This window comes from Lissotriton helveticus, chromosome 8 (assembly GCF_964261635.1).
Source record: "Lissotriton helveticus chromosome 8, aLisHel1.1, whole genome shotgun sequence".
Classification (NCBI taxonomy): Eukaryota; Metazoa; Chordata; class Amphibia; order Caudata; family Salamandridae; genus Lissotriton; species Lissotriton helveticus.
In genome coordinates this window covers 975,702,294-975,713,139 of record NC_136069.1, presented here as the reverse complement: position 1 = coordinate 975,713,139, position 10,846 = coordinate 975,702,294, and positions in this window count along the sequence as shown.

Here is a 10,846-nt window from a genome sequence, read left to right as displayed (position 1 = left end):
TTCAATTGTCAATCGCCCCAGGGCTTCCCTAGGATGCGCCTGGGGCCGTCGCAGGGTTAGCTCTGCTTCCCTTTGTCCCCCCAGAAGGTCAGACCCCTCGATTGCCCGTGACAGGGTCTCTCACCCTGTCCTGCCGCGGAGGTACACCGCTGGCGTCCCTTGCCATGAGAAGGCGCTTGGTTACAGGTCCAACCCGGGCCCGTCTCGGGGCACCTGGCTGCCAGCACGCATGTGTCTCGGGCACCCGCATCTGTGGCTGGGTTGCCGGGAGGGCGAACCGCCTCCAGATCCGATCCGGGGAAAGAGCCTGTGCTCGCTGCTGGGATGCCAGGCCTCTGCTCCATCAGGGGCCCGGTCTCCCCAGGCAGCCCCCCCCCACACTTCGATGTTTTTCTTCTGACTACGACCTCAGATCAGAGCTGGCAACCAGCTGAATTAAACTAATCTAGTAGCTGGTTCCCTCCGAAATTTCTCTCAGGATAGCTGGCGCTCGGAGCCCCCAGTTTTATCTGGTAAAGTGAATGATCAGAGGTCTTGGGGCCGAAACGATCTCAACCTAGTCTCAAACTTTAAATGGGTAAGAAGCCCGGCTCGCTGGCGTGGAGCCGGGCATGGAATGCGAGTGCCTAGTGGGCCACTTTTGGTAAGCAGAACTGGCGATGCCTGATGAACCGAACGCCGGGTTAAGGAGCCTGATGCCGACACTCCTCAGACCCCAGAAAATGTGTTGGTAGATATAGACAGCAGGACAGTGGCCATGGGAGTCGGAATCCGCTAAGGAGTGTGTAACAACTCACCTCCCGAATCAACTAGCCCTGAAAATGGATGGCACTGGAGTGTCGGGCCCATACCTGGCCGTTGCTGGCGCTGAGAGCCGCGGAGGCTAAGCCATGATGAGTAGGAGGACGCTGCAGTGCGCATGGAAGCCTGGGGTGAGGGCCTGGGTGGAGCCACCGCAGGTGCAGATCTTGGTGGTAGTAGCAAATATTCAAACAAGAACTTTGAAGGCCGAAGTGGAGAAGGGTTCCATGTGAACAGCAGTTGAACATGGGTCAGTCAGTCCTAAGAGATGGGCGAGCGCCGTTCGGAAGGGACTGGCAATGGCCTCCGTTACCCTCGGCGATCGAAAGGGAGTTGGGTTCAGATCCCCGGAGTGGCAGAGACGGGCGCCCTCACGGCATCCAGTGCGGTAACGCAAATGATCCCGGAGAAGCCGGCGGGATCCTCGGGGAGAGTTCTCTTTTCTTTGTGAAGGGCAGGGCGCACGGGAATGGGTTTACCCCAAGAGAGGGGCCTGAGACATGGAAAGTGTTACGGTTCTGAGGTTCCGTGAATCCTGAACCCGTTTCATAAAGGTCATGGTTTCGTAACGAATTTGGTATTAGCAAACCGTAACCAGTTAGTACGACAAGCATGAGTGTTTTCGTCACGTTACACCGATGTATTCACTACGTATTTAGGGACTCGTTCTGAACCTTTGGGTTCCATTTTGTGTATGGCAGCCATTTTGTGGTTGCCCTCACATAGGCCGATGACTACGGCCGAACGAGTCTTTAGCACACGTACACTTTAACTGACTTCTGAATGACCTGAGCGAACGACCCTCTTGCCTGAAGCCAAACTTGTTAGGCCAGTTCCTTTCCCAGTAGCTGATCGAGATTGAGGATCAAGGCACCGGGGATCATAAAACCTTTATTGCACACAACTATGTCTTATCTTACTCACACCTGTCTCTGCTCCTTTCTTTATGGCCTGTTTACGATGGGGATGTGCCCGTTTTTATTATGGGTTTGATCGACCTGTCTGATGAAGAATGTTGGGTGTGACCAGTAATTGATCATGGGCTGGGCAACTAAAAAGTGGGTTTTACCGTCATGTGATACCTCTGATCTGGATGTATGTGATTGGACAGTTTGTAAATGTAAGGTATTTGTCTGGAATGCGATTTTTGCCATAAAAGGGATGACTTGCTGTGTAAAATGGAGCAGTCTCCTGAGAACTCATACCGTGTTGACTTCTAGGACTTCTGTTACTGGCTGCAGCCAATAAATTCGATCTTTGACGTCACCAAGAAGATTCCGTGTCTCTGTGTTTGAAGACAGGTGATACCCGAAGACTTTGGGCGTGTCCCCTGACGCCGCCGGGTCTTAAATAACCCAGTTCTTCATTTCAGGCGGCGTCTGGTGAGCTCTCGCTGGCCCTTGAAAATCCAGGGGAGATGGTGTAAATCTCGCGCCCATATCCGCTGCAGGTCTCCAAGGTGAACAGCCTTTGGCATGTTGGAACAATGTAGGTAAGGGAAGTCGGCAAGACTTTGGGCGTGTCCTCTGACGCCGCCGGGTCTTAAATAACCCGGTTCTTCATTTGGCGCCCAACGTGGGGCGACTTCAGCGGTACCGGTCCAAGCCTGAAGATCGTGAGGAGCTTCGTATGAAAATTCTGGAGGAAGGCCTGCCACTTCATTGACCCCTGTATGTCATCGTGGTCCGAAAGTCTTTGCTGCGAGGTTTCCCAGTTTCCGACGGCTACAAAGGACTGCTGCCCTGACTGTCGCCCTGTCTTCGAGCCTTTGATGATTTGTAGAGCGAAACGATAGACGGATCTTCTGGCGACGTCATCGATACTTCAGTTAAGTATGAGTGGAGCGTCTCCCAGTCCTTAGTTTTTGGGTATCCCTTGGGATCTTTGATTTGGAACTTGCAAGCTCCAAAGCCGAGGGACTTGTGTATTCACGAGACTATCGTATTCGATACTCCCTTGAAGTTTGAAGCTAGACTAGTGAGCGAAGATGCCTGGTCTTAGCAGACGTGGAAGAATATTTTGTTGTGGTCGTAATAGGGATTCCCGATTGGAGGACTCGTGTCCGGTTCCTCCGATTGGAACTCCAACCTATGAGCTCTATGTGAAACATGGCGTGGGCCCCATCACGTATAATGAAGTGTGGATTCGTTACACAAGGAAGGACGGTGCCCTCAAATGGCCCCAATATGGCAGTTTTGACACAGAAGTTTTAGATAACCTAGAGGTTAGACTTTTTAAGAAGAAAGCCCGGCCGGCGATGTTTGACTCTTTCCACCTATGGCGAAAGGAAGCCAAACAGAAAGAAATTAAATTAGCGAAGAGGAATAAAAGAGAAAAGGGTATCTCGATAATGCAAGCTGCTATACAGTTTAAAGATAATGAAGAAGAACAAGCGAGTGAGCAGTTGCACAGGCAACGTAAAATGGCGATTGATAAATGCTATCCAGTTTTGACGCCTCTTCAGCAAGATGCGATGAAGTACCTTTTGAAAGATCCTTTGATGTCACATCTGTTGACTTCGCCACCCCCTTATGCGCAGAGTGCTACAGCACCTCCACAACCTTTAGTTGCACAACCTCCGGTTGCTTTACCTCCTGCTATTGCACAACCTCCAGCTCCTCTTCAGTTGGCTCCTACTCCTCTGGTGCAGCCTTCTCAAGGGCCGCCGACTTTGCTACCTGTTCCGTCTTTAATTCCTACGACTTTTTCGCCTGTTCTCGCTCCCTCTTCTGCTACTGCTCCTACATTAGCTCTTTCTCAGTCCGCTTTATCTCCTGTCCTATCAACTTCTCCTTCTGTTCGACAGAGAATGACGGATACTGTTTCTAGTCTTTTGTCTCCGTTCTTTGGGTCATTGATTACGACCCCCGTTTCAGAGCGCAAGCAGTTGCGTAGCCAAATACCTGGTCCCACGGAAAGGACGGTATTAGATCATTTAGCGCGTAAATGGGTTACTGATGTTACCAGATATGATTGAGAGTCTGTTATGGATGTCTTCCGCCAATGGGAAGCACCGAAGCAGAGATATGTTTTCAACAAAATGTGTGTTTTCCTTTGTGAAGAATGGGAAGATGGTGATCTGGGACAGACTCCGTCTGAGTTGTTCCGTGTACAATCCGAATTTGCGAAAGGCACGATTGTGGGTCTCGACGTTGAAAGAGCGATAGCGACACTGCTTTCATTCAGAAGCGAGTCTCCTTCTCAGTCATTGTTTGAGCCTGATCCTTCTGTTAGGAGAAAAGTGAAACAGTATCCCATGAGAGAAGTCCCTCCTGTATGGAAGGAAGCAGTGTAGGCTGATGCCGCTCATAACATTGATGCTGTGCCGGCTCATTTTCAACGTGTTTGGGTGCATGTTCCGTGGAAACGAGCTGAAGTTTTGGCCCTTAAGCAGACTTTGCCTGACCCCCGTAAAAATCCTGCAGGATATTACAAGGAATTATCACAGACCGCGGACTGTGTTATGAATTTAGCTGATATAGACATGTTGTTTGGAAATGTGGTCCCACAACCTTTATGGGGTTTGATTCGTCATACTGATCATGCGCCGGAGTTAGGTGATACATGGGTTAATATTGGTGCTGCGGATGCGCGACAAGTTGGTGGTGCTAAACCTAAGCCTTTAGTTGCTAACCTTCCTGGTTGGATCATTACTTACATGAAAACTTTAATGCCTGCTATGAGAGTAAATTGGGACAAATTGTCTGCGTGTAAGCAGAAGAAAGATGAAAATGTATCTGACTTCTTCACTAGGTTTGAAGAGACGTTCATTGACCATAGTGGTCAAGACATGAGTACCGAGGGTGGTCAACGGTTGTTTGTTGATAAGTTTGTGCATAATTTACTTCCCGAGTTATGTACTAAGTTGAAGGATTCAGAGAGTTCTTGGGCTGGTTCCTCATCAGCGCAGATATTGGCTACTGCACAGTACTACGAAAATAGGGATAAGGATGAGAAGGATAGAGCAGACAAGAAGACTAAAGATTTGAAGACGAAAGTTCTTTTACAGCAAGCGTACCCGCCTCGTAATAACCAACGTGGTTATCAGCAACCTCAGCAGTTTCAGCGAAACTCACAAAGGTTCGAGCCTTCTCAACAGCGTTTTCCTGTAGGCCCTAATCAATGTGCATACTGCAAAGAAGAAGGTCATTTTAAACATAGTTGCCCTGTTTTGTTACAACGTATGAATGGTGTTTCTGGCACAAGAGGTCGGGGCGTTCCGCAAACTTCTAGAGGTAGGGGACGTGGAGGGTTCCCACAGAACGCACGTTCCTTTCCTCCGCAAAATTCAATGAATTGTTTTGATCAGCAGAATAATGCGTCTGGTAGGACGACTCAGTATTACGCTGATGACTACTATGTCGAGGGTGAAAATGTGGATGGTAATGATTGCTAGGACAGCCACGGACAAAGAGAGGGAGTTGTTTCAGTTCCAGTAGATCAGAGTGGACCTTATGTTGAAGTGATTACATCAGGTGTGTCAGAGCCTTTTCTATTGGATACTGGTGCTGCAAAGAGTTCTATCATGCACTCTAGACTCCCTGGCGCACCTTTGTCTGGCTTAACGAATGTTTCAGTAGGTTTTTCTGGCGCCCCAGTTAGGAACCCGATTTCTAATCCTTTGTCTCTTTCTGTTTAACCTCGTGAATTCGAAGCACCCCTTATTCTGACGACAGGTTGTGGTGAGAACTTGTTAGGATTGGATCTGTTGAAAAGATTGTATGCGACATTGTATTGTTCTCCTTCGGGAGTGCAACTTACATTGGGTAAGAAAGTGGTCTCTCCGATGTATTTGTCAAGGGATCAACTTCCGACAGAATTGTCTTCTCTTCCTGATACTATTTGGGCTACTGGTCCTAATGATGTGGGTCTTTTGGAGATACCGCCATATGTTGTGATGCTGAAAGCGAACGCTAAAATGCCACGCATTCCCCAATATAGGATTTCTAGTGATGGTGAAAGGGCATTGCTAGCGATTATCCATGATCTAATTGAGAAAGATGTGATTGAAGAGACGAGAGGTAATGTGTGCAACAGTCCTGTTTTGCCTGTCTTGAAACGCACTGACTCTTATCAGCCACCCGTTTATAGGTTTGTGATCGATCTCCGCGAGGTGAATAAGATAGTCGTGCCACAGTTTCCTGTGGTTCCAGATATCACTGCCTTATTGACCATGATTCCAGCTTCGGCGTCGTGGTTTTCGGTGATTGATTTGAAGAATGCTTTCTTCAGCATTCCGATTGCCGAGGAGAGTAGGGATATCTTTGGCTTCTCTTTAGGAGGCCGAAGCTTCCGGTTTAAGAGAGCTCCTCAAGGCTATTGCGAAAGTCCTTCTATCTATAGTCAGGCTTTGAAGACACAGCTTGATACGATTGCCTTAACTGATGGTGCTGCTCTTCTTCAGTACGTCGACGATTTGTTAGTCGCTGCCGATACTGAGGAGATCTGTAAAGAAGCTACTTTGTCGTTGTTGCGTCATTTGTCTGACTTCCATCATAAGGTGTCTCTTTCGAAGTTACAGTATTGTCGACAAGAAGTGACCTACTTAGGTCATCTCTTATCGAAGGAGGGAAGAAGACTGACCCCGGAACGAATTCAAGCGATTGCAAAAATGAGTGTGCAAATTAAGCAGAGAGAAGTGCGTGCTTTCTTGGGTATCACGTCATATTGCAGACAATGGATACCGAATTTTTCTCTGCTGGCCAAACCTCTGTTGGCATTGACTTGTAAAGATATACCGAATCCCCTCCCGTGGTCTGACGATTGTCAGAAAAGTTTTTCTGAATTGCGCGATGCATTATGTTCAGCTCCTGTGTTGGGTACCCCCGACTACAGTAAGCCCTTTACACTTTATGTCCACGAGAGAGAGGGATGTGCGTTGTCAGTATTGACGCAATCTTTTGGGGACAAGCAACGTCCATGCGTGTATTTCTCGTCGACCTTGGATCCGGTAGCTAGAGCGTTGCCGAGTTGTTTAAGAGCCACAGCGGCAGCAGCTGTTTCTACTCGACAGTCTGCTGGGTTGGTGATGAATAATACGTTAATTGTTATGGTTCCACATGCAGTGGACACTTTGTTAAACAGGACTAAGACACAGCACTTAACTAGTGCTCGATTGTCAGGTTACGAGTTGACACTCTTAGCGAGTCATGTGCACATAAAGAGATGCAATACGTTGAATCCAGCTACGTTGTTGCCGATTTCAGTAGAAACAGATGTTTCTGAACAGCATGATTGTTTAGTCAGGACGGAAGAGGAAACGAAAGGGAGAGTAGATCTTAGGGACACTCCTCTTGTGAAGTGTGATGGTACCTTATGGGTGGATGGTTCATGCTTCAAGCTTCCAAATGGTGATACGACTGCGGCATATGCTATGACGACTTTGCATACGATTGTTGAAGCTGCACGTATCCCATATAATTCAGCTCAAGCAGCCGAGTTGATTGCACTTACGAGAGCGTGTGTGTTATCAAAAGGAAAGAGAGTGACCATATATACCGACAGCCAGTATGCGTTTGGTGTGGCTCATAGTTTTGGACGTTTGTGGAAGGAACGTGGGTTCCTCACGTCTCATGGAACGAAGATTCAGAATGGTCAGTTGGTGAATGAGCTTCTTGAGTCACTTACCTTGCCGTTGCAAGTTGCGATTGTGAAATGCAGTGCACATAAGAAGGTTACCGATGACGTTGGTCGCGGTAATGCGTTTGCCAACAAAGTTGCGAAAGATGTGGCAAGGGATGTGATGAGTCGAATGTATGTTGCAGGCCCTGCAAGATGGATTGGTGATGTTGGAATGTGTGAGGATACGATAGAAAGTGTGAAGTCTATCCAAGCTGAAGCTACAGAGAGAGAGTTGAGCGTGTGGAGAGAAAGTACGGGTAAATTGGATGCGAATGGTTGTTGGGTTGAGTTGTCAGAGCATCAGCGATGGTTGTTACCCGATGCGTACGTGCTTGCAGTGGTTACAGTGGCGCATGGAATGGCACATATCAGTGCGAAAGGGATTTGTAAGTTGTTGGCTCCAGTATGGCAAAACGCTGGAATTCCTAAGTGTGCAGGGAATGTGGTCAAGAATTGTATGGTTTGTCTGAAGTACAATCCTGGTAAGGGAACTCCAACTCCAGCTGGTCATTTTGCGCCTCAGACATATCCGTTTGAGGTTTTGCAATTAGATTTTATTCACATGGAGAGATGCAACAACCTGAAATACATACTCGTGGTTGTTTGTGCCTTTTCGAGATGGGTAGAAGCATATCCCCTAAAAGATAATACTGCCTTGTCCACAGCTAAAGCCCTTATTAGGGACTTTTTCCCTAGGTACGGTTTGCCGAGAATGGTTTGGAGTGACAATGGGAGTGAATTTGTTGGTCAAGTGATGAAGAAAGTGTGTGAGGGCTTAGGAATCCGACAGAAGTTCCACGCTGCAAATCACCCACAATCAGCTGGACTAGTAGAGTGCTATAATGGCACTCTTAAGTTAAAACTTTCCAAAATACAGGCGAGCTCTGGCCTTAAATGGCCTGACGCATTGCCATTAGCACTTTTGTCAACTAGGATGACTGTACATTCTCAAGTGGGACTTAGTCCCTATGAAATAATTTTTGGTCGCCCGGCAAACATATGGGGAGTGCCGAGGCCGACGAAATTCAGCAAGATTGAACACCCTGTATTGCTTGACTATCTGTATGATTTGACGGCTAAATTGCGTGTCTTACACCAACAGGTTCATGAGACATTGCCTCAGGCTTCTGACGATCCAGGACATGTCATCGATCCCGGTTCCTGGGTGCTGATCAAGAATTTTCAGCGGACAAAGAATGATCAGCCTCGCTGGACTGGCCCCTACTTGGTACTCTTATCCACGCGATCTGCAGTGCGAGTGCAAGGAAAGAAGAACTGGATCCACGGCGTACATTGTAAGAGGGTCCCTTTGCCTCTGCCGTACGGCCGGTGGGTCCAGGAGGGCATTCCTGATTCGGAAACTGACACTGTGCCTCGTTTTCTGCCTTTTAGTGATGCACGTTTAATTGGGACAAGTTCTGAGCGAGAAAGCGACGATCTTCTGCAAGAAGCTGTGCCACCATCAGTTCGATTGGACACTACTGAGCATGAATTTTTATTCCGCGACCAGACATTGCCTGATAAAGGCCATTATAATTTGCGACCAAGAGTCATGGGACAAATAAACTAAAAAGATTTTCCTTTTGCTATTTTTGAAATGCAGCTCTCCCATCTGAGAAACAGTTTTGACCGATTTTTGTTTTTCGAACCGCCATCCGGGTTCAGCTGTAGGGTCGCGGTGTAAAGACTTGGGAGTGCAAGCCGAAGACACAAGGTCGACGGTTCTGGTTGGTCCTAGGGCGTTCCCTGGTCTGACAGACGCATTCCTTAGCGCGGAACACCCAACCGCCGCGAGCAGCACGATTAGAGGATGGAGTTTTTTGAGATGGAGAGACCTGTTGAAGAAGCGAGTTTTAAAAGCAAAATGTGTCAAATTATGAGTAGAAAATGTTTTTTAATATTGTGTCTTTTCATGTTGTTTAGCTTGATGATGTTTTTGATGGGATATATTATATTCTCTTTTCAAGTGACGTTTGCACCCACTACACAACCCATACCTTCTTCCACTGTTTCTTCGCATTCTTTTCATCCTCTGCCTGAACATGAATCCATTAGAAGATTAGAATTCGTTAATAACTCCTTTGTTCAGCTTCTGCACCAACACCAATTAGTAGTGAACACGACTAACTGTTGGGTGTGTGGTCTTATGCCTCATACTACTGATAAAGGTATTCCTTACCTAGTCCTGCCATTCAGCTACAACCGTTCTGTGTGGGCATACAGAACGATGTTCATCTATGCTCGTGAAGTCTACCCCCTACGCTCTGTGAAGGACAATCCAAAGAATAGTGCTCTAGTTAAGGGAATAGTCGACATGATTAGAGGAGTTAGCTCCTATGAGACAATCCCGAGAGATGAGACACTAGCATATATTGGATGGAACGTGACTGGATATGGAGTTAGTCTGAGTGAGAAACAGCGAGCAAAAATATCCTCCCCGATTTGGATCGTACCCCATCAGGGTCATCTTTGTCTGCAAGGTAATGGCAAGAATCCGAGAGCTCAGTTAGGGAAGAGTATCTGCACTGAGACGTATGTTTTTGCGTCCCAGACTTCCCCACCGTTTCTAGCAGCTAAGGGTACCTATTTTGTCTGTCCCGATAGGGCGTACACATGGTTGCCCCCTGATTTCTCGGGCACATGTTTTGTCTCGTTCCTGCTGCCTCCTACCTATACAGCTGCGGCAGATTACCACAAGACGAGAATTGTTAGAGGTGTCTTCAGTAAGGAAGATACTGCAGGACAAGAATTAGGAGATTTCTTGAAGGGTTTTCTGCCGTTTTGGGGACCGATGGTTAACAGCAGGAACATACGGCAATTGACGAGAGTGGTTGAGTCCACCGTAGTTGAAACTGCTGGTGCCTTTAGTAACTTGACTGCTGAGCTCCAGTCGGATCGCCTTATGACTCTCCAGAACAGAGTTGCGTTAGATGTCATACTTGCAGATCGAGGTGGGGTATGTAAAGTGATCCAATCGAGCTGCTGCGTTTTCATTCCAGACAATGCTCCGACAGTATACCAGGCCATTTCCAAGTTACATAAGATCTCCGACTCTATACACGTGGATAAAGGAGATTGGTCATTGATGGGATGGTTCTGGGAACTGTTATCCACCTGGGGATGGAAGATTCTGATGGTCACTGGGATGGCTTTAGCGATTCTTTTCCTGTTCTGTCTTTGTGTGCAGTGTGCTCCTGCTGTATGTGGCCTTTGTACTACTACGTGTGCAAGGAGCCCTGTCCCAAGAGAGGTATTAAGTAATAGGATTATGCTTCAGCAACATCTTGATGATCTGATGAATATAGACCTGGACTCAGATTGACGTGAGTGTAGGTTATTGCCTATGTAAGGGCAAAAGGAGGGTCTGATGTTCCGTGAATCCTGAACCCGTTTCATAAAGGTCATGGTTTCGTTACGAATTTGG